Raw genomic sequence first — 23,084 nt, forward strand, 5'->3', positions numbered from 1 at the left:
TATTCACTTTACATATCTTAACCAAAAAAATTGTTTATTGTACATTTTAAAAACAAATGTTATTTCTAATGCTAGGCATCTCTTTTTCAACTTGTATCTACTTTAATAATAAAAGATAAACCCTTTCCAAGTGATAGCTACACAACCCAGTCACATGGTCATGCTCACATCTAAAGCAGCCCTCCGCATTAAAAATGTAGTACTCCTGATTGTCTGTTAAACATAATTTTATCTATCTCCTCTTATAATTTTATGCATAATTCTGAATTCCTTTATAAAGTTTTTATTACTTCATCTATAAATTACCATTTTAATGACAATGTGATAGGTATTGCATTGACATCCAACAATTTTCTTATAGGCTCTTTGACTCTGAGTTTTTAAACTAAGTGTGGGACAGAGGTATGTAAATTTTTGCAAGCATAATGATTCCACAGAGAACAAGGCTAAAAATTATAGAAGGAGTAGGAGAGAAATGGAAGGAATTAGAATGAGAACAGGGTTATGTAAACCCAGTATTCATATATCAATTTCTCCAAAAGAAATTTTTTTAATTTCTACTTTTTTATAGTTTATTCATAATATATCCCAATTGTTGTTACCCCCTCACTCATATCCTCTGGGTCCCACACTCCCTCCCTCTTCTGCCCTATTCTAGTCCCCTAGTCTTCTGACAGGGGGAGCTCTCTTCTCCCACCATCTGACGACAGCCTATCAGGTCTCACCGGGATAGCCTGCTTCCCTTTCCTCTGTGAGGCCGCCGGCCAAAGGGAAGTGATTTTCATGGCAGCTTTATTCATAAGAGTCAGAAACTGGTAGCAACCTAGGTGTCCCTCAATCGAAGAATGGATAAAGGATGGAATACTACTCAGCTCTTAAAAACAAAGAAATTGGCCATTTCGTGGACACCGTGGGACAGTGAGCATCCGTGGAGCAGAGCCAGAGGGGAGCCGGTGAGCCTGTCAGAGGCGTTAAGATTTGGGCTTCGCGTTTTGAATGCAGGATCTTGAAATGCATCGTGATTCCTGTCCGCTGGACTGTAAGGTCCATGTAGGTAATCTTGGAAACAATGGGAACAAGACTGAATTAGAAGGCACTTTCGGCTGTTATGGACCACTCCGAAGTGTGTGGTCGCTCAATCCACTTGGCATTGCTCTCTTTGAATTTGAGGATCACCAAGATGCTGATGCTAGATTGTTGAACAGTATGTGGCTGCCGTGTAAGAGGGCGACTATGGAATGGTGAAAGAAGAAGTCGGAATCCTGGCCCACCTCCCTCTTGGAGTCGTCACCCTGGAGACGATTACTGTAGGAGGAGTCCTCCTCCTCGGCACACATCTCCAAGAAGGAACTTCTTTCGAAGCCGGAGCAGGTCACCTTCTAGAGATAGAAGAAAGGAAAGGTTTCTGTCTCACAAGAGAAATCAACAAGCCGTTTCGATCCTTCTCTGGGTCTCGGAGCCGATCTAGAGCTAACGAAAACAAAGAGAAGACCAGTTTGCAAAACAAGTGGTGTACAGAAAATTACTTCATTTGACAGGAGTACATACAGGAAATTAAAGTTTTGTTTAAAACTTCATAAGTTTGGTGCATTTTTAAGATGTTTTACCTGTTCAAATTTGTTTTCGTCTCTTGAAACAGTGACACATAACAATGTCATTCTCTAAGGTCTCAAATGGATCACTTGAGGCATGCACTATCATGAATTGTTACTTTACAATGTTCCCTTAAGCAAGATTAAATTTGCTTTCAACGTTGGTTTTTCATAGACTGAAATAAATCTAGGTCTTGCTCAGTTAAAGTGTGATATGCTAATGATATAGAAACAATGGGCGGAAATTGAATAAGACTAGTTTCTTTAGTAGCTGGGATATGAAGACACAGAGCTGTGGGTGAGATACTAAGCCCCCTTTCAAAGCTGCTGCGAACACAAGCTAATAGGTAAAGGGTGGGACCAGCGCTCTGAAGACTTTCTAAAAGAGTTCCTTCCTGTTTGCTATATATGGAGGCCCAGCTGTTTGTAACATTCCTTATTTGGAAACGTAAGACTAAAATACCAGTCAGTGTCCTATCAGTTTAAGGGTATATTGTAGAGCTAAACTTTTGAGTTACTGTGCAAGAATTTTTTTGTGCTGTCATTTGTAATATGTTGGTGAGAATCCTTGGGATTGAAGTTTTGGATATAATAATAATAATAATAATAATAATAATAATAATAATAATAGCAAAGAAATCATGCAATTTGCAGGCAAATGGGTAGAACTAGAAAGTATCATCCTGTGTGAGGTAACCCAGACCTAGAAAGACACACATGATATGTATTCACTTACAAGTGAATATTAGCCATAAAGTACAAGATAAACATGCTACAATCCGCAGACCCAAAGAGGCCACGGAGGGCCCAAGGGAGGAAGTTTGAATCTCACTCAGAAGATTCTGAGATGCATCTGAAGTAGATGGAGGGAGGGAATTGGGTGAGAGAGGGGGTGGGGAGGGTACCAAGGGTAGGGGTCAGGAGTGGGGAGAGTGGAGGAGGGAAGGACTAGGATAGAGAATGGAAATTGGTGGGGCTCATCTCTGGGACAGGAGAGGCTCTCCAGAGTCTATGGAGGTGACTCTAGCCAAGACGCATAGCAATGGGGGTTAAGGAAGTCTCCACCTCCTGTAGCCTGGGGGGGGAATCCCAGGGGAGGGAGGGGGACACCAGCCCACCCATAAAACCTTTGACCCAAAATGTGTCTTGCCTAGATGAAGTAGCATAAAGCTGGAGCAGAGATAGAAAGAATGGCAAACCAATGACTAGCCTAACTTGAGACTCACCCTATGAGAGAGAGCCAACCCCTGTCACTATGAATGATGCTCTGGTAGGCTTATAGACAGAAGCCTAGCAGAACTTCATCCAGCATGTGGTGGGAACAGATGAAGAGACCCAAAGCCAAGCAATAGTCCAAGCTAGTGGAGTCTTGTGAAAGAGTGGGAGGAAGAATTGAGGGAGCTAGGTCAAGGACAGACAGGACAAAAAGATCTGCAGAGTAAGCCAACCTGGGCCCATGGAGGCTCCCAAACACTAAACCACCAACCAAAACGCATGCATGGGCTGGACCTAGACCTCATCCACACGTGTAGCAGATGTGCAGCTTAGTTAGGGGATATGTCCGCCGCCTAACAATGGGAGTAGGGGCTGTCTCTAACTCTGTTTCCTGCCTTTGGATCCCTTTCCCCTAGCTGGGCTGCCTTCTCTGGCCTCAGTAGGAGGCAGGAGACTTGAGGTACCAGGGTGAGTTTGTACCCCTTGGGGGCCTCCCTTCCTATAAGAAGAAGGAGGAGATGGGGAAGGGGTATGGGGGTGCGATTGGGGTAAGAGGTATGGGGCTGGAACAAGGCTGTGAAGTGATAAATGAATAAATAAATAAATAAATAATAAATGGAAAAATAATTCTGAGGTGCCAATCAAGAATCTGGGTCTTACGTCTGTAGTCATTAGAGAAATGCAAATCAAAATGACTCTGAGATTCCATCTTACATCCATCACAGTGGCTAAGATCAAAAATTCACGTGACACCACATGTTGGCAAGGATGTGGAGAAAGAGGAACACTCCATTGCTGGTGGGAATACAAACTTGTACAATCACTTTGGAAATCTATCTGGCGCTTTTTCAGAAAAATGGGAATAGGGCTTCCTCAAGAACAAGCTATTCCACTCCTTGGAATATAGCCAGAAAATGCTCCACCACACAACAGGGACTTATGCTCAACCATGTTCATATCAGGCTAATTCATAATAGCCAGAACCTGGAAACAGCCTAAGTGTCCCTCAGTAGAAGAATGGATAAAGAAACTGGTACATTTACACTATGGAATACTATTCAGCTATTAAAAACAAGGAAATCACAAAATTTGTGGACAAATGGATGGAACTAGAAATGATCATACTGAGTGAGTTAACCCAGAAACAGAAAGACTCACATGGTATATACTCACTTATACTTGGGCACTAGCCCAAAAGGCATCCCATGAAAGTCTGCACTTACCAGGAGATTGGGATAGATGTGAGGACTCTAGGTGAGAGAAGTATGGGGGAATGGGGAAATAGAAGGATCTAGAGCATCCTAGAGACCTACAAGAAGAACATCATGAAAGGTGGATATGGACCCAGGGGGTCTGCTCAAACTACGGCACCAACCAAGGACAATAGAAGTAGTAAACATTGAACCCCTACACAGATCTAGCCAATGGACAGGACATTCTTTGCAGTTATATGGAGAGCAGGGACACTCTGACATGAAATCTGGTGCCCCATATTTGATAACCTCGCCGTGGTGAGGAGGCCTGGTGACACTCAGAGAAAGGCTAAGCAGACTACTAAGATGAGACTTGATAGGTAGCCTATGACCATATAGTGGGGGAGGAGGTCCCTCTTGGTCACAGACCTAGGGGAGGGAAATAGGATGAAAGTGGGAGGGAGGGAGGAATGGATGGATACAAGTGAGGGGAAATTTTGAGATATAATCTGAATAAATTAATTGATTAAATGCAGCTTAATTGTTTAGGGGTTAAGATGTTTTTAGGTCTAGATAGGTGTTCTAAGTTGATAATGACAAATGTGATGGAGATTGATTTACAGTCAGAATTTTAGATGCACCAAGATAGGAAAGATGTCCTCTTCAAGGCTGTCAAATACAAATAGCCAAAACACTAAGAATGTAACATTTATATAATTTCTGATTGTGTCACAGTTCTTCTTGCCATAAGTAATCTACTGTGTATATATGTAATAATATAAAAGCATATGTACAAAAATAAAATAATTAAAAAATAATCTGGGTCTTGTTTCATTAGCTATTGGCTGTGCATTATTCATCTTAAGGTGCATCACTACATTTTAAAGAGGCTTGGTCTGAGTTTGATTTTGTTCATTGCAACAAAGTGGAAGTTTCAAGGCATCAAATGGATGTTACATTTCATTTTCTTTAAAATACAACCAACTGAAACTCAAATGTCCCCTCCATGCTTGATGTCCACTCCTTAGAGTAGTTCCCAGTTCCAGACTTATAGCCCCAGTTCCCTGCTTTCTGCTGATGGAAAAGCTGAAAGGAAATTTGCATAGGGAACATCTGATCTCTGGCACAGTATGCTGGTGATCATCCCACAGTAGAAAATAGTTAAACTCTTTTTGTTTCTGTCCTTTTAGGGCACACATTATGATATTAATTTATTGTTAAGGCATAGAAATGTTCTTCCTGCTACAATGCATGGAAAGCAAAAAAAAAAAAAAGTAGTGTGGTTTCTGAACAGTTTTGTTGAAATGTGCAAATACAGCAGTGTTACTTTGAGCACAACACTGAACTTATCTTTTGAAGTTGATGTCCCTTAGCGTTCTCTTCCCACCAACAGGACAAACTGTTACCTGATGCTAAAGGAGGAAGGCTCCTTGTTCATTAGGATTTTTCTGAGGTTCTTTGTAAAATCTTGCAAATATTCTTCAGCGGTATTGGTCTTTCATTCATCCGTCCCTCCACTGTTGTGGGAAGCTGTGGGCTGAGGAGCATTTGCATTTCAGGAGCATTTGCATTTCCTCTAGTTATACTCCATCAGTCAGGATGTACAGTTGGAAACATAGTTAGGATGCTTATCTCTCTTGGCATTCTCTGTGGAGCATTTTTCTTTGTCACGTGTGTTATTCTGGTACTGCCTAACATACCTGAAAATCTCCCTCCTGGAACCTCAAATTTTAGTTTTCTCATTTTGTAGAGAGCTGGGAATTACCAAGATCTTTATGAGCTAAACCACCCATCCCTAAGAGATAGACTTCTATTATAAACATTTTTTTTTGAATCTCAGACTGCACAAATAAAATGACTTTAAGAAGCCACCAAGTTTGGAAAATTAGACATTATTAATCTATTATACAAATTTGAGTAATGAAATATCGCGAATGCTCATAATGTGTGCTTTTGCACAAACTGAAGAAGGAAAAAAAATCTCTAAATTATATGAGTGAAAGAAAAAAAGAGCTGAGACAACTGAGTCGACATTTGCTCTGTTTGCCTCTTTGAGCATGCCCTGCCTGACACCCCAGGAACACCAACCCTGCTTCCCAGGGACACTTCTCACTCTGCTCTGTGATTCCTGTGTGGTTGCCCAGCCTGGACTCTAGCGTCCTGGAGTCAGACAGCTGCATGCTTTTCTCTCTGTACATCTAATGCCATTTGCCACCCAGAGAAGATGCACATCAAAATATCTATGTAATAAAGAATCAATGAGAAGCCTATGGGTTGGATTAGAGGTAAATAATGGCAACAGAACTCATGGACAGATCCCAATGTGTCTTCCCAAAGCCTCTTTAATCACATCATATTCATTCTCATTTTCAGAATGATTGCACTTGCTCAGTGTTATAGGTTCTTCCATGAAGATTTTCATATATATGCACACACATATACACACTAACACACATGGATGCACACACACACACACACACACACACACACGGACACTCACACACATACATGCACACTACCTCACTCATCAGTAAGTGCGGAGATTGACAGTCTGTTTTCCCTCTGTAACTGACAGCATTCACAGTCACTTTATTGTATAAAATAATGTTGTTTCTTCCTCCCTTTATCTTGCTTGCATCTGACCTTCCATTAAGAGTTGCTTAGGAACTGCTCAGTGAATAGTGAGGGGTGCTCCTTGCTGACACCTTCCTTTTGTGACTTTTCAGCTATTCTGTCAGCCCATTGCCTTTCCATAAGCGTTTTTTAGGCTTCTTTTCATCTCCTTTCAACAGGCAAGACTAAAGCCCAACATTCTCCCTGCACTGAAAGGAAACATCCGCTGTGCCTGCAGCTTCCCGCACACAAGAAGCCTCCACACACCTGCCAGCTGAGCAGGGTAGATTAACTGAGCTTCCACAAGCTTTTGATTTTTTTTTTTAACGGCTTTCTGCAGTGTGCTAAGTCATGAAGTTGTTTTTCTTTTTCTTTTTTTTTTTTTTCTCTTTTAATGCTGAAAATACAGAGTTCGTAATGCTCGCTAAAATCAATCAAAGTTGGAAGGCAGAGACAGGAAGAAGCGCTGTGGCTTCCTTCCACAAATGACAGAGATAGATTCAAACTAACCTGCAAATACAGCCAAGCTACAGTTTTAAGCCATAACACTCCATTAAGGGAGGAGTTGGGTTCCCAGTGTACAGAACCTGTCATTTCCCTGGGCTTCTCTCGCCTCAGCATCTCCATTGATAGGACTGAGGCCTTGGACTACACAACATGGACAATCCAGAAAAAGGCAGCCCGGCCTGATTACATTAGACAACATTCTCAGACCCTGACTGTGCTGTGGTGGAAGGTGGGCGATGAAGCGGGATATGAGAAACGCACCATCCAGGGCCATTGTGATCATAGGAGAGGGCAGGAGTCGAGGTCTACAGCCTTCCTAGCATCTTATCTGGCTGAGGTGAGTCTACTACAGGAACAGCGCTGCCAGAGCTATGGGAATAGCTGGATCGATTGTACTGGAAGGAGAAGGAAAAAACTGATCGGGTAACAGAAACCTCAAAAAAGGAGAGCCCAATACTGAACTTGAACAAAGAAGTTGTATTAGTTCAGAGGCAGGGAGAGAACTGAGACTTGATCTGAAAGGCAGAAGCAAGGTCATTGTTTCCTTGTGGTTTGCACATGACAACAGTGGCCCATTGACCCTGCCAGCCAGGCAAATGGTCCCTTGTCTGCTGCCCGGTATTATTTCATGGGGGGCGGGGGGGTAACTCAGTCTGCTGTATATATATGTTGTTGATATTTTCTGACACCTGGAGGAGACCAGATAATTTAAATGTTATTTTTCTTGAAAATTTGAGGCTAAAGTTTACTTTTCATTTTACTGCCACATATATAGCATGCATTAAATATTTAGTTAATTGTCAAAAGGGAGTGTTTAAGAATCTGTCTGAATATAAGAATAAGAGTTGATAACCCCTGTTACTTTTTATTTTGGTGGTTTTACACAATAGGAACTGTCTCTGGGAAACAAGATGTGGCAGGAAGTAAGGCAAGAGAATTTTTTCTCGTCATAAGTCAACCCGGACTACCTAGTAAGGTTCTTCCTTTAAAAAGAAAACAGAAGCAGTTATTCTACAATTTTGTTGTATGTTGATGTTACACCATTTTGTCAAATTCTAAATGCAAGTGTTGAGAATTGAAAGGAATTGAAAACGTAAGTTTCACAAACGCAGCAGACTTTATATAGCATTCTCTGGAATGAAATGAGGTTTCTTTTTCTTAAACTCCTGCAACAGAAACACTTGTTCGCCTCTCCACACCTTCCAATCCTCACCCTCAGGCGAGTCACGTGGCGAGACAACCAGGGCCCACAGCCTCGGAAGCTGAGTTCTGCTGGACACAGCAAACCTTTGGATACAAATTGCCAGTGCTTTCAGGAAGTTTCTATTTTTATGTTCTTGCTGAAAAAGAAAAGGAAACAGCTATTCATCAAGCACCTAGCACGGGGCAGGTGTTTTGCCAAATGCTTTGTATACATTCTCTCTCTTAATCCTCAGGTAACCCTATGAGGGAAGCAGCCTTATCCCTGGTTCATAGCTCAGGGGATCAGTAACTCACCCTGGTCAGTGAGCCCTGTGTGACCTCGGATCTGTGTGCTTACAGAGTGCTTAGGCCTTCCAACAAATTCAAGCCTACCTTTTGAACACCTTGCAAAATATTTTTGTTTCTCTGGTGTTTTATCTTTGCTTTTAGATTTTTAAGTTAAATCTTCAGCCAGTGGTCTCTTTTTGAATTCACACTTTTTTTTTTTAGCATTTTACTTTATCTTTTCCCCCACTTTTATTGTTTCTTTTTTAACATATACATTTATATTACACATAAATAAAATAAACTGCATAGAGCAGGAAGAACCACGAGACAATCAGGAATTATACAAATGTTACATCCATAGTGATTTGGCTATTTGTATTTGGCAAACTTGAAGGAAACATCTTTCCTATCTTGTTGGGACTAAAATTCTGAACGAAAATCAATATCTATCATATATCTCATCTCTATTAACTTAAAACATCTATCTTGATATAAAAAACATCTTAACCCCTAACCAACTAATCTTAATTATAAGACTAAACTATCTGGTCTTCAACCACATCAAAGACTTGAGAAGGAATAAAACCTAATTACCTGAGTGAAACGGAAGTGCAGGTTAGCAGCTTCCAAAATAAGTTGTTACTGGTCTTATACAGAGAGAAAACTAGGTTGGACTCAGGGATGTCTCTCTTTTCCTTTATCTTTCTTCGTAGCTAAGGAGACAGGAGCTGAAAAGAAAGAAAAAGTATATAGAAATAGAGAGGGAGAATAGAGCAAATGTGTGTATCAGGTATATTTCGGCCAGAAAGCTGAAGATGATGCCCCGACGTTATAGGGAGTTTTGGGTGACTGTTCAGACAGTAAACCATCTCAGTCACTTTTTCATTTTGGAATTTACACTTTTTAAATCTTGTCTTAAGGGCATTTTTATCCTAGATGAGACAGGTTGGTTGGTTTGTTTTAGAAAGTTTTACATTGTTTTAAAGTGTATTTCTAGGGTAATTATTGCCTAATTTAAGAACTTTAATTATAAAGTATTCCTAATATCTTTAAAAACAGCATAACAACACCTAAGCAAATGCAGCTTTCCTTTGCTTCCTTTTCTGGGTATTTCTGGCTGCATAGCAAATTAGTTTAAAACTTAGCTGCATAAAAGAAAAGCCATTTTGTTGTGTTTCGTAACTTTCATGACGCCGTAGTTGGAGCACGGCTTAGCTGGCCAGTTCTCATGCTCTGTGCGAATTTCACCGGAGTCACTGGGTAGTATACCATTGGCTGACTGGTCGACCTGGGGAGGCCAGGAGCAGAAACCCCCTAGATCTGGATCTCTCCAGATTCTTGGAAAGCTAGGCTTAGATGGCTTGTCAGCTGAAGCATGTCACTAACTTCTTCGATGTAGTGGTCTCACTATTGTCAGTCTTACTTCCGAGAGAGCTGTCCCAAGAGTAGAGAACTCGGGGTCACTGTCACTACAACTGGCTTAGTGTGGTTTCTCCTGTCGTCTATGGTCAATAGGGAGAGGATATGTTAGCTACTCTTCTCACTGTTGTCATCAAACACCTGACAGAAGTAACCAGAGGGGGCTGGGAGAAGGAAGTCAGAGGTCCAGAGTGTTGCATCCATCGTGGCAGGAAAGGCATTGAATAAGACTTAGACAATCCATAGTGTCAGGCACTCTCAGTAACACACACCAAGAAGCAATGAACTAATACCAGAAGTAGACTGGGATCGTAGCCCTCAAAGCACCCCCAACCCCCACACCCACCCCAAGTATCCATCTTTGTCAGCCATGCCTCCCACCCCAAAGTTTCCACAACCAGACCAGAAAACATCATCAGAGGGGACTGTAAATGTTGAGACACATGAGCCTAGGGTGGCGGCAGGGGTGGGAATGGGAGTCGGGGGACCCCATTCAAGCCATAATCGAAGGCATCATTTTGTGGTCAACATTTTGATGTATAAAATTATTTATTTTGGGGAGACTGTCATATAGTACCGAGTTTAGGCTCATCTATTTCAGACTATGCTATAAAATTTTATTGGAGGCTTAGCCTAATAACACAAGTTATTTATTAGAATTTTCATTTGAAGCAAGACAAGGGTAATTTGAAAATGAAAATAAACATCACTAAATTCTTACTTATGGAAATCCAGAAAACATCATGATAAAAGATGTTCTCCAGGACTTGGGTGATGTCACAGCATTCACTAAAGCACTGGAAGTGTGGGTACCTAACTTCAGTGCCTGAAATTCAAGTGAATACGCTGGGCAGTGGGTTGGGAAGAAGCACTTGCAATCCCACTGCTAGAAAGGTGGAAACAAGGCCACTGCTGAGGCTCAATGGCTTTGCTGAGCCCTAAGCTAATGAATGACCCTGTGTCAAAGGAGGCAGATGGCATCCTCAAGAAAGCAGCTGAAGTTGTTCTCCAGCCTCCATACACATCTGCACAGAAGTGCACATGCACACAGAAACACACACATGCGTGCATACACATAAACATGTACACATATTAAAAAAGCATTCTCCAGCCAGGCACTAGTGGTACACGCCTTTAATTCCAACATTTAAGAGGCTGGGGCAAGTGGATCTCTGAGTTCAGGGCCAGCCTGGTCTACAGAGTGAGTTCCAGGAAAATCAGGGCTCCACAAAGAAACTGTGTCTCGAAAAAAACGAACCAAACCAAACCAAAACCAAAACAACAAGAACCAAACCAAACAAACAAACAAACAAAACCCTGTTCTCCAAATTCCAATCTTGGTTCAGTATGAATAAACAGAAAATGTTTCTATTATAATTTCTAATCTAGATAGTGACTTACAAATAAGATAATAACCTGTTAGGAGTCATATAAAAATTTTCAGGACTATACTGATCTACGAAACATAAAGGAGATTTTAAAAGCCTATTGATGCCAGAGGCTGCTGGCTTAGGACAAAGGTTAGTTCCTGTTTCTTCCATGGTTTCAGTTGAGGGCTGTCCGTATAATAGTGTAGGTCACAGCCTTGTAACCGCCTGCTTGTAAGTTAAAGCAGCCATTCTTTGCTGTTGCCTACGCCTGCTTTTACCTTATGTGGTGTCAAGTCTGACCTACAAAAGGAGAAAATATTTATTGTCTGGCCCTCAACAGAAACATTTTATTGACCTCTGTTCTAGGTCATGATTTCTCAAGACTTTTCTGTAGTTAGCACCAATATAGGGCCAATGACTTGCCAAAAAGCAGGGAAAGGATACTACTTAAGCCTGACTTCCAGAGAAAATGGGAGCGCTTCAACTTATTAGGAGCCTGACGCAAAAACAATTCTCTAAGAACACTGGTCCTTGAATAACTGTACAAAGGGAAAGACCCATCAGTTTCAATAATCCCCTTAATTGTCACGTGGAAGGTAAACTACCAACCTACCCTTGCTAAAGGTGCATTATATTCTTTATTAAAATAGCCAAATCTCGTTCTATCTAAGACCCATTCTGTTTTTATTCACAATGTGAACTACTAACAAAACACAAAAGGTTAGCATTATAAAATGATCAAAAGTATGAATCACTAAATCTATTTTCCTGTAAATGGGGCATAACATTAGAAATGAGAATGAAGGAAAGAGTGTCCACCTAATTCATTATTTTCATACTCCAAGTAGAACATTTGGGTAGTGCCTTGCTATATCTTTAGGAAATGGTTTATAGACTGAGAAAGACATAGAAAATAAAACTATAAGCAAGCTTTACTCTGAACACCATCTCACAGATCAGCTGAACAGCGCGTCCTTTCCACACTTGGTAAGTACAGGCAAATCAGAAATCCAGGGGAGCACAGCTGTAGTATTGAAAGCATACCATCCCTTTGGCTTCAGTGTCTTCATATTTAACCTTTACGTTCTTGCCACATGTTCACATAAGGCCCTGGAGTCTGCATCACAGATGGCCAGCTAAAATGATCCTGGCAAAGCAAAAATAATATTTTTGATCAGTTGCACAAACAGATGTTAAAGGTCACCTCCGAAAGGTTGCTAAGATAGCATGAATTCGGTACTTCCTCTATCTTGTTACAGGTATTACTTACAACAATTTAATACACTCATCCATAGACTGCTACATTGCTCTTTCGGAGGACTGAAAAACATTGGAGAGACATTAACAGGTCTTCAGGAAGCCGCCTTCAAGTCAGAATGGTGAACTACTGATTAGGGCTGCAAATGGAACTTGGATGCTTGGTCAGTAAGTCAGCCATCACATCCTTGTGATCCACAGACTCCATCCTTTGTGCCTTTGTTGCTAGCCTTGCACACCATTTCCTTGAATGCCAAATTTAGGCATCCTTCCTAATTAATGGGGTTTTTTTTCAAGTCCATTTCAAAAGCCATTGGGTTTTTGATTAGCCCACAAAGGAAGGTTTCACTCCTGGCCTCATAGTTTTCGGTCTCCTTGGCAGTTAATTGAGTGAAAAATAATGGCTTCCCTCTAGGAAGCTTGTAGACTACACTGAGAGGTTGATGCCTCTTTAGTCTCTGGAAACTTTGGTGACATTGAATAGTGCTTAAGCCCAGAGCTAGAGAGGAAACTGATGTATTTGGACCTGCCTCAAGCTGATGATTCCTGGGCAGCTGGCTCCCTGTTAGGATGTGTATGCTGGCTCAAGCCCTCTGCTTTTCCTCTGATGAAATGGTCAGAGTGTTTCCTATGCTGTACCTCACTATGATGCTGACAGAATAAAAAAAAATTGTCCCTTCTTCTAGAAATTGGAGTTTTATTTTTATAAACTTCCCTGTTCAAGGGACAATGCCTACAGCAGGCGTGTATGTGCATACACGTACATGGTGTGTGTGTGTGTGTATGTGTGTGTGTTTCTGGTGTAGCTAAACTATTCTATCATTGCTTACAAAATATCAGAGTAGCAATAAGGCCTTTCTTTACATTTTATTTAATTATGTCGACTCCTTTACCTACTAAGAAACAGAGAGACCACTTATCCCTGGCCACACTGGAAGAGTCTTCTCCAGGGCAGGAAAGATAGTCAATTAAGTGTTTGTCTTGAAATGACAAGAATATGAATGTAATTCCCAGCAGTCACAGTTTTAAAACAGCAGGGGGGCTGGAGAGATGCTCTGTGGTTAAAGTCATGCAGTGCGGTCAGAGAGGACCTAATTCAATTCCCAGCACCCACATCAGGTGGCTTATGACCACCTGTAACTCCAGCTCCAGAAATGTATTAATTCACTCTTCTGACCTCCTCAGGCACTGCACTTATATTCACGTACACCCCGACACACACACACACACACACACACACACACACACACACACACACCACACACACATGCACATATGTGTTTACTGGAATCATGAAAATAAGGTGTTTCATTTTAAGAAAAAAAAATCCTGACTTATAAAAGAAAATTCCAAATGCCTGCGGATTGACACTCACAATTGTCCTCTGACCTCCACATACACAAGCACACACATGCATGGGCACATCCAAACATATATGTGCCTATGCACACACATACACATGAAGAAAAATAAAAGTAAAATGTAGCCCCAAGATAGATGCACATTTCTATAGGAAATATACAGAGATCCTAAATCCCTAAAAGTCAATATGTTTATAAGTTTGAACAGTATGCTGGATAGCTTTTATGTCAACTCGATACAAGGCAGGGTCATCTGAGAAGAAAACTTGGTCAAGAAAATGCCTCCATAGGCCTGTAGGCAAGTCTGTAGGGCACTTTATTGATTGACGGTTGATGTGAGAGGACCAGTCCCGTGTCCCCCATGAGTAGATGTTTCTGTGGTATATAAGAAAAAGGCTAAGCAGCCAAGAGGAGGAAGCCAGTAAGTAGCACTCCTCCACAGTCTCTGCCTCCATTCCTGTCTCCAGGTTCCTGCCTTGGGTTCTTACCCTAACTTCTCTCAGCAGCGGATTTGTGTACTGAAATAAACCTTTATCCTCCAACTTGATTTTAGGTGTGTTTTATAACACCATCAGAAACCATAAGTAAGACATGAAGCAAAGCCTATTTTTCTAACTCTATTGGATTTCCAGGGACATAACGATAGAAAAATCTGTCAAAACTGCCTTATTCTTAACTCAGTAAAAAAATTTTCCCCAAAATAAATCTGTACTTCCAATAAGTTGATGGTGGTGGGTGTTAAATAATATTTGATGAAAAGATGATGGTCAGAGAAGTAAGATGTTCTTGTGATTATTTATAACAAAAACATTTAGAATACAAAAGAGTAAAAAGCGCCCATTGCTTTTTGTAATTGAGAAGAGTATGGTCTCAACGGGTAGCCAAGGCTAGCCCTAAGCCACCTGCTTCAGTCTCCTGAATGGTTAGATTACATGTCTGTAGTATATGCCTAGCTGAAAATTTCTTTAAATGAACTGAAGATTCACCTTTCCCCTTTAAGACATAGGAGCATACAACATACTGTTTTCATAAACACAGACTTCATCATTCTATGGGAAAACCTTTGTGTAATCTGTAGAGATGTATTTTTTTTTCTCCAAATTAGAGCACAGATTATTCCAGCCGTATTATTTAACTAAAAAAGCACAAATGGGTTTTGCACTTCTAAGAGTCTTACAGGAGGTCAGTTCATCTCCCATCAGGGCCCACAGTGCTAGTATAGTATAGACTGGCAACATCCTACTGCAGATGACTACTATGTGCCTTCTCATGGTGACTGCACAGAGCAGGTGAGAGATACTAGAGTTGTTACCCACTCTTAGGGCGTGGACCATCTCAGTCGGGTATAGGTCCTTGGGAAGGAGAGTTCTCAAAGCACTGGTGGGCAAAGATAGGCAAAGCGACAAACAGAGAGAAACTCGGGGAGTGTTTGAATCTGAGTGTATTTTGCAGGCAAGCAAGCTAGGTTTTTATATACATATTTTGAAACGGGGGGGGGGGTGTTTTTGTGGTTACATTTTTTCATATAATTCAAAATACAGGATGCAGAGTAATAATGTTGTCATCAATCTTGAATCATCATTCTTAAGTCATTAGATTGGAATCAGTACCCAGGTGCCCTCTTTACCCAAGGTCAAAGTTCTCTCACTATGCCAAATATCTGTGAGTCAAGACAGTTTTTTCTTAGCTCTTCTCATCACCATCTGGAGCTTTCTTAAACACTTTATTTGTAAGTCATAATATAAACTATGATTAATCCTTAGCCATGTTTTTGTTAACAAGTGGAACGGAACTTGGTGGTAAAATCTACTGAATGACCCTTGGCTGCAGTCCCAAGTTAGGGCATTTCCTAGCAACACAGTTACGGTTGAAAAGTTCTGACTTGTGATTAGAAATATATATTTTTCAGTCCAAAAGGGAGGAAATTAGGCATAGTGAGGAAACACTGACCAAATCAAGACTAAAACACAACATGGAAAGTATCAAATCTTACAGCTCCATGTCTAGCATCTGGGCTTTAGTTCAAAAGGCTTAGATGACCCCGCCCCTCTAGCTGTGCTGTTCCACGTATTGCATGCAGCTCCCCTTGGCAGCTGTCTCTCAGTTCTGGCATCTTGAGCAACTTGGAGAGGGGGATCTCCTCCACATAGGCTTCACCTCCACAGCTTCACGCACCAGCTTCTCAAGGCTTTCTTGTAGGAACTCAGCCCTGCCACACTTTACCTGGAATCAGGTGCTCTCTGAAACCACAGAGGAAGAATCCACGAGCCTTCAGTCTCGCACTGTATCACATGGGCAACACGGCCATGTCTAGCTGCCAGTTTAAGATGTCCCCAGGCCACAGCAGCCTTGCTTTGTAGGAAAGATGCCTATTTCAGAAATACAGTCCTGTATCCTAAACCTCCTATGAGGACTGAGCCTCTGTGACACCTTTGCCCCTATACTGTGCCTTCTGTGGCCTCTCCTTCCCTATCTCACTTCCGCCACACCTCAGCTGGCGGCCTTTGAAAGCGATTCTGAAATAAGCTACTTTCATCTACATCTTTGTCTCGCCATCTGATTTTTATTAAGACACCAGTGTTTTGCCCGTTTAAGGAAAATATCTCTTCTGTTGCTGATTTTTATGTCTGCCCCTTATAAAGACTCCTGCACATTTACAACGTGTACACAAATGCAATGAAATCAAAAGGGGAGGTGGAAGAAGCGAACAAGTCCATATATGTGCTAATGAATTAAAGAGTGTAAATGATCATGAAGATGGGGGGGCGGGAAGCTGGACGTGGTGAAGCTCACCGGTAACTCCAGTACTCAGGAAGCAGAGGCAGGAGAGACCATCAACAACTCAAGACCAACCTCAAGTAGAATCTTAGAAAGAATTTCTAGAAGAAAGGTAGAAAAGGTGTGCTCTTGCAGTGGCTCAATTTCTTAAACTGTTGTCTAGATGGCTTCCTTCCTCATTAACATGAGCATAGTTCTAACTACTGTGTGCCGGGACCGCAGGCCTGTGAGCGTGGCTAGAGAGAAGTGTGCAGACCATATCTACACAACACATGTGTTCTCTGGAAACTTCGTGTCTGCCAGAGAGTCCATTAGACAGATTACAAACAATTTTCTCATCTGCTATAGAAAAGCTACAGTGTTATAAAGGGAAAGGGTGAGTTTGAGAAAGTTTGAAGAGTCAAGCAACATTTTTATTGACAGTGTTGGAAGCGGACATATTTTTTAATTTTATTTTATTAATTTATTCATATTACATCTCAATGGTTATCCCCTCCCTTGTATCCTCCCATTCCTCCCTCCCTCCCCTTTTCCCCTTATTCCCCTCCCCTATGACTGTGACTGAGGGGGACTTCCTCCCCCTATATATGCTCATAGGGTATCAAGTCTCTTCTTGGTAGCCTGCTATAAACGTTACAAAAAGAGCAAAGTGTAAGAGGTGACAAACATCATATAGCTGGTATTGCAGGTGTATGTTCTGTCCGCCCAGCATCCTACATCCTCCCATTTCCACTGAGCCACTTGAGAATTCCCCCAACCCATTCTGTGCGATCGTAGTGGAATGGTGCGTCCAGCTCCGTAACATTACAAAACAAAATTCAAAGGCATCTTAGAGTCTATCTCTGCCAGCTCTTAATTTCTACAAGTAACGAAAAACCAACATAAGTATAGGAATGAATCCTAAGCTTGACCATTCAATAGATATTTATACTTGTCAGGGGTGGGGAGTAAAGCCAGGTGTCCTTTATTAATTAATGATTCTATTACAAAATAATCCAGGTCTGTGGTGAAGACTGGCTATATGCGCCAAGGGCAAGAAGAGTTGAGACACCTGAGAAAGTCTTCATGAAGTAGGAAAAAAAAATTTTTGTCTCATCATTTTAGTGTTACCTTCATTGTTCATTTTTTTTACTTGAATAATACAAGACATTCCTTTGTGTTTTGATATACCCAGCACCAAGAAAAGTATACAACCCTTATAAACATCCAATAAGTGGATTGTAGGTATCCTTTCATAACTACATAGATCTCAATATACTTTGGACATTTAGATGAAGTATTTTATTAACTGGATTTTCTATATTAGGCTTTAAACTTGGAACAACTAATACTCACCATGTTGAGTACTCACCAAGCCAAGGAATGTGCAAGACAGTGTTTGCCACATTGAGCTTAAGATGATCCACACTTCTCTGTGGTTAATTACTTAAGTTTAAATCTTGTGTTGCAGAAAAACACAAAACAAAGACGCCAGAACCAAGGAAAAATGTTGAATCCACAAACCATGAGTAAAATCTCCCAATTTCCTACCAAGCACATAATGACACCGAGCTGAGTTAGGAATGCTTGGTATAGCTTTCTTGTTCATTCTCCCTTCACAAAGGTTACCGAGCAACATCTTCACATAAAACAAAGCACGTGAGATCAGACTGTGCCCACCGTCCCTGGCAAGGACTACAACACACAATAATGATGAGACATGCTTTTCACTGATGTTATACAATGTGAATTTTTCTTTCAAGATGTGTCAAGCTGACATCACCTCTCCATGTCTATATCAGTTGACTTGTCTCTAAAACATATATCTGTTCTACCACTGAACTATTTCTCAATGGCATCATGTCACATGGTTAGACAGTGAGGAACTAAAGATGTTTACACTAAAATGTAATAGAGTATCAAAAACAGCAAACAAAAATATGTTAAGACAACTTTGTGCCAAGGGCTGTATTTTCTCACAGAAATAATACACATTGTGTATTATTATTATTTGATTTATGCATGAGGGGAATGGGCCATTAGTATTTAATTAAATGAACTAAAATTATAAATTACTAACTTATAGGATGCTTTGTTATAGAACAGCTAACAGGCCATCTAACACTCTATCCAACTGACACACAATGAAAACCAAATATAGTATTTATTTTCTAAAATTTGCCCTTAAAACCCTAGAACGTAATGTCCCAATACAATATTTAAAAATACGAGAACCCGTATTAACATAAATGTGTACGTACTTATGTACACTTAAATATACATAGACTTAAATGTTTATAAAGATTTGTGTTTTTATTTATTATCTGCCAAACACTTAACGCACCCCTGCTGTATGCCAGGATCAAAAGTAGGTACTAAAGATGAATAAAATGATGATCCTTCTCTCAATAAGTTGATAGCCAAATATCAAAAGTAAGCATAGCCACACTGCCAATGGTTTTTGTTAAAAGGCAAATACTCAAAACAATATTGAAGCTCAAATTGTTGAAAGGCTGTATAAGTGGATAGACTCAGATACACATTAGAGAATAAACAGAATTTCGAAGAAAAGCAATGATGGTACAGAATGGCTGGGGTACATAAGAACAGGATGGACTGGGGCTGATGTGTCAGGAGCAGCAGGAACTGATGAAACTGGAGACACAAGTTAGAATGACATGGCAAGGGAGTGAGGAGTATCAACTTTCTCCCAACAGTGGCAAGAATCAGTAAATGGCTTGAACTGGGGTGGGTAATGTGATCAAATCTGGATTTTAGAAAAACAAAAACCTTACAGTGGAGGAACTGTTTTCCCCCACTTCTCTTCTCTGAATCTGTACTGTCAAGGACTAGCTTGTTAACTCAGCTGCCAGGAATACATTCTTGAATAACTTTACATGTTTAGGATTCTTCTCTCTAGTATCAATGTGGCACTCTATAATAAACTCTTCAATAACTGAAAAAAGTATTTCAAGGCCTAGCTATCCTGAATCTAACAAATAAAGGTGCCCGGTCCTGGCTTATGAATGAGGAAAATACCACCAACATGAATGACTGGATTCCTGTTATTTATACCTCACTCGGGTTAGAATTTCTTCAAATAACACTCTTTGTACATGAGATGCTCTCAATAGCCTCACAGAAGAGACTAAAACTCCAGCAAAGTGATCATAGTAAAGATTAACGAGGTTGATTTGGGATAAGGACTATCTCCAGAAAGTTCCTCACTTGAAAAATGACAAGTCCTACAGTTCATAAAACAGTCGTCAATAATGAAGTTTTAAAAAGAATTACTCCCAATTATGTCCCTTATAATAGGACCAAATACATTTGTATCATGATTTTCTACTCTCCACAGGGACCTAAGAAGCATCTTCTGGCATCTCTTTTGACGTTTTCTTAATTCCCCAGGCAGCATCTACAGAAATGTATTTAGAGGCTCTGTGTTGCAGCTGGAGTGATGCTAGGAATTTCAGTGGCTCCTGGAATGGGGAGCACAGCATGAGAAGCCTGCAGCATCAGAGCCAAACTCAAATGGGGAGCAGGACAAGTGAGCACTAATGAGGAAACGGAGCAGGTGAGAGTGATGCCAAGCTCAAGTGCGTTCGCTGACTACAGAGGCAGTGTGTTCTGCATAAAAGGTGCTTCCAGGTGCAGCCAACTATGACCTGAAGGTAGCCAGGCTGCCAGATGTTACAGGGTTTTTAGATAAATGGAAAGTTTTATTGTTAAAGATTTATTTTATCTTTAGTTATAGAGGAGGCTACATACACACGGGTGTGGTGCTCAGAGAGGGGACCCCCTGGAGCTGGAGTCAGAGCTGGTTGTGAAGCGCCTGACACAGTTGCTGGGAACTCAACCCTGGTCCTCTGCAGGAGCAGTACACACTCTTAAGAGCTGATATCATGTGGCAATTAAAACATATGTAAGTAGAATATAACTGATGGCCTGCTTCATTTCCATTTCAAGCCTCAAAGACCAAATGCCAGGGAAGAGAAACACAAGGAGGAAAGAAAACCTCTTGTTCCGAGGTGTCTTTAAATACCCTAAGATAATAAAAGACCTCTGAGCTTTGGAAAGCCACAGCTCTGAGAAGGGAAGGGAAGAGGAGGGGAGGAAAAGAGAGGGGAGGAGGGAGGTGGGGAGGGGAGGGAAGGGAAGGTAGGGGAGGAGAAGGGAAGAGAAGGGAAGGGAAGGGGAGGGAAGAGGACTGGACAGGAGGGGAAGAGAAGGGAGGGGAGGGGAGAGGAGGGGCATAGGGGAGAGAAGGGAAGGGAAGGGAAGGGAAGGGAAGGGAAGGCAAGGCAAGGCAAGGCAAGGCAAGGCTGGGCTAGAATCAATCCGCATATCACCTCTACTGTACTGGAAGAGCAGGGCAGGTGGAGCTCATCACGGCCATCAAGTTTGTGCCGTTTTGAACATGACTTCTGCTTTTAAATCATTGCATAGCACTGCCTTCTTGGGTGGCCTGAGTCTCCGTTCCACTCCAGCAGGAGGCAAAAGAGAAAAGCCTGGATCGTCATGACCACAAGGCACCTGGCAAAGCCCATATGTCAGGAAACTTGACTAATATTTTGCTTGATACGCATAGCACTAGTGAAGCCCCTCAATTATCCTACAAATGTGTTACAAAATATCAGTTCAGGTCAACTGTAGCCTTGTCCCCTAGAAAATACATATTTCATGTATAGGGAAGAACACGGGGGCTCCTAATCCTCCTCCTAACTCTTTCCCATTTAAAACTAGCAATGTCAGGACTTGCTATACAATATGACCAAGGAGTTTCAAAGATATAACCCTTGTGTCTTTATCCTGATGTTTAAATTAACTGCTTCCAAGTGGGGAGCAACAGCTAACAGGTGAAGAAGCAGAGAAAATGGAGTAAGTAAGTCTCTCAGGCAACCACAAAAGCTATGTACGTGTTTTCTCACTGGTCTGAAGGGCAAAGTATTTTAATTTTAGCAAAGTATTTATTTCCAGATGGAAAATGTTTGCTTCCAGCCACTTGTGGAAAAGTCATATATATGGCCCATTTTTCCACATGCACACTCCTTTGTAGTTTCTCATATTAACTCTAGAATTTGCTGGATGTGCCATGCCAGGCAATGGTACGGCAGTGAATTTGGCATACGCAGAGCCTTTAGGCAGCCCTTAGTACACTTCCGGTTCTGGTTTCCATACTTTTCAAAAGCACCTGCTCAAAACCATTCGATAGAGGATGGGACATATGGAATAGCATCAAACCTACCCAAATATCCCTTCTGATCGCCCACGTAAGCCAGGTCTCCTTTGTGGCCCTGCGTCTAACTGTAGACTAAAGTCGGCTGCAGCTCACTGCAGCACAACTGCCCCTCGGGCCTATCTACCCATGAGAAATAGTAAAGCACTCTGGATGTGGCTTGTTATGCAATTGTCCACGTGTCCTCAGTAGAATATCGCCTGTTACTACCCAGTGCTGGATGTGACACTCCACGTGGAGTGGATATCCCACAGCGATACGGTTGTTCCTGTTCGTGTCCACTGCTGTGCTTCTATTTCTCCCAATGGACTCATATAATGAGAAAGTTTAAAGCAAGAAATTGAAATCCTTGTTCTTTCAGATATCAGCGAGCCTTAAAAGTACAAGTCCACCCACCCTAGCGTATGCTGATCACATGGTCACAGTCCTTGATATGACTGTTTAAAGCAAGAGAATGAAAACCTACTCCTTAGGTGTGTCCGGCCCCATCCGGTTCCCTGTTCCCTTGCTGGCTGGTTGTTCTAGTCCACTTTACAACATCCAAGGGTACAAACTGTCCGCCAGCATCAGGCAGCCAGCCTGACTGGTTTAACAGGACCCCTGCTGATGGGCGTCTCTGTTCTCCACTCAGCTGTCCCACGGTGCAGCTACTGTTCCAAAGTTACAGGACAGTTTCTAACTTTGTGCCTGTCCCAAGGCATCAGGACCAAGGCACATGATCTGTAATTTATGAGGACACCCACAGAGCTGTCACTTGCAAGGCAGGTGTTGAGAAAATGGCAAGCAGCTCTAGGAAAGAAAAGGACTGTGACCTCACCCCTGAATAATGGTGGCCCAACCTAGTCACAGAAGAAAGCGTTGACATAAGCGAGCTTTAAAAATAAAGCGATGGCTCGTCTTGCTGGAGGCACCATCTCTACAGTGGAACAGGACAGAACTCAAGTGAACTGTGGAAAAAGTAAGGTGGCATTTGTGTTCTGGCGCTGCTGGTGTAGTTTTGAGCTGCACTTCACAATCTCCACTACCAATTTTGGGTGTTTTTGGAGAACTAGTCACAGGTCAAGCCAAACTGTCTGCACAACACCATGGGT

General features: G+C 41.6%; 1 pseudogene across 1 annotated transcript; it reads left to right on the forward strand.

Annotated features, from left to right (window-relative positions):
* The first annotated feature begins 980 nt into the window (after positions 1-980).
* LOC311593826 (serine/arginine-rich splicing factor 3-like) lies at positions 981-1,535 on the forward strand (annotated as a pseudogene). Its single transcript has one exon. The product of its transcript is annotated as a serine/arginine-rich splicing factor 3-like (transcript).
* The last annotated feature ends 21,549 nt before the right edge of the window (positions 1,536-23,084 follow it).

The sequence above is a fragment of the Acomys minous genome (genome assembly GCF_964271855.1).
Source record: "Acomys minous genome assembly, chromosome: 3".
In the NCBI taxonomy this organism is placed as follows: Eukaryota; Metazoa; Chordata; class Mammalia; order Rodentia; family Muridae; genus Acomys; species Acomys minous.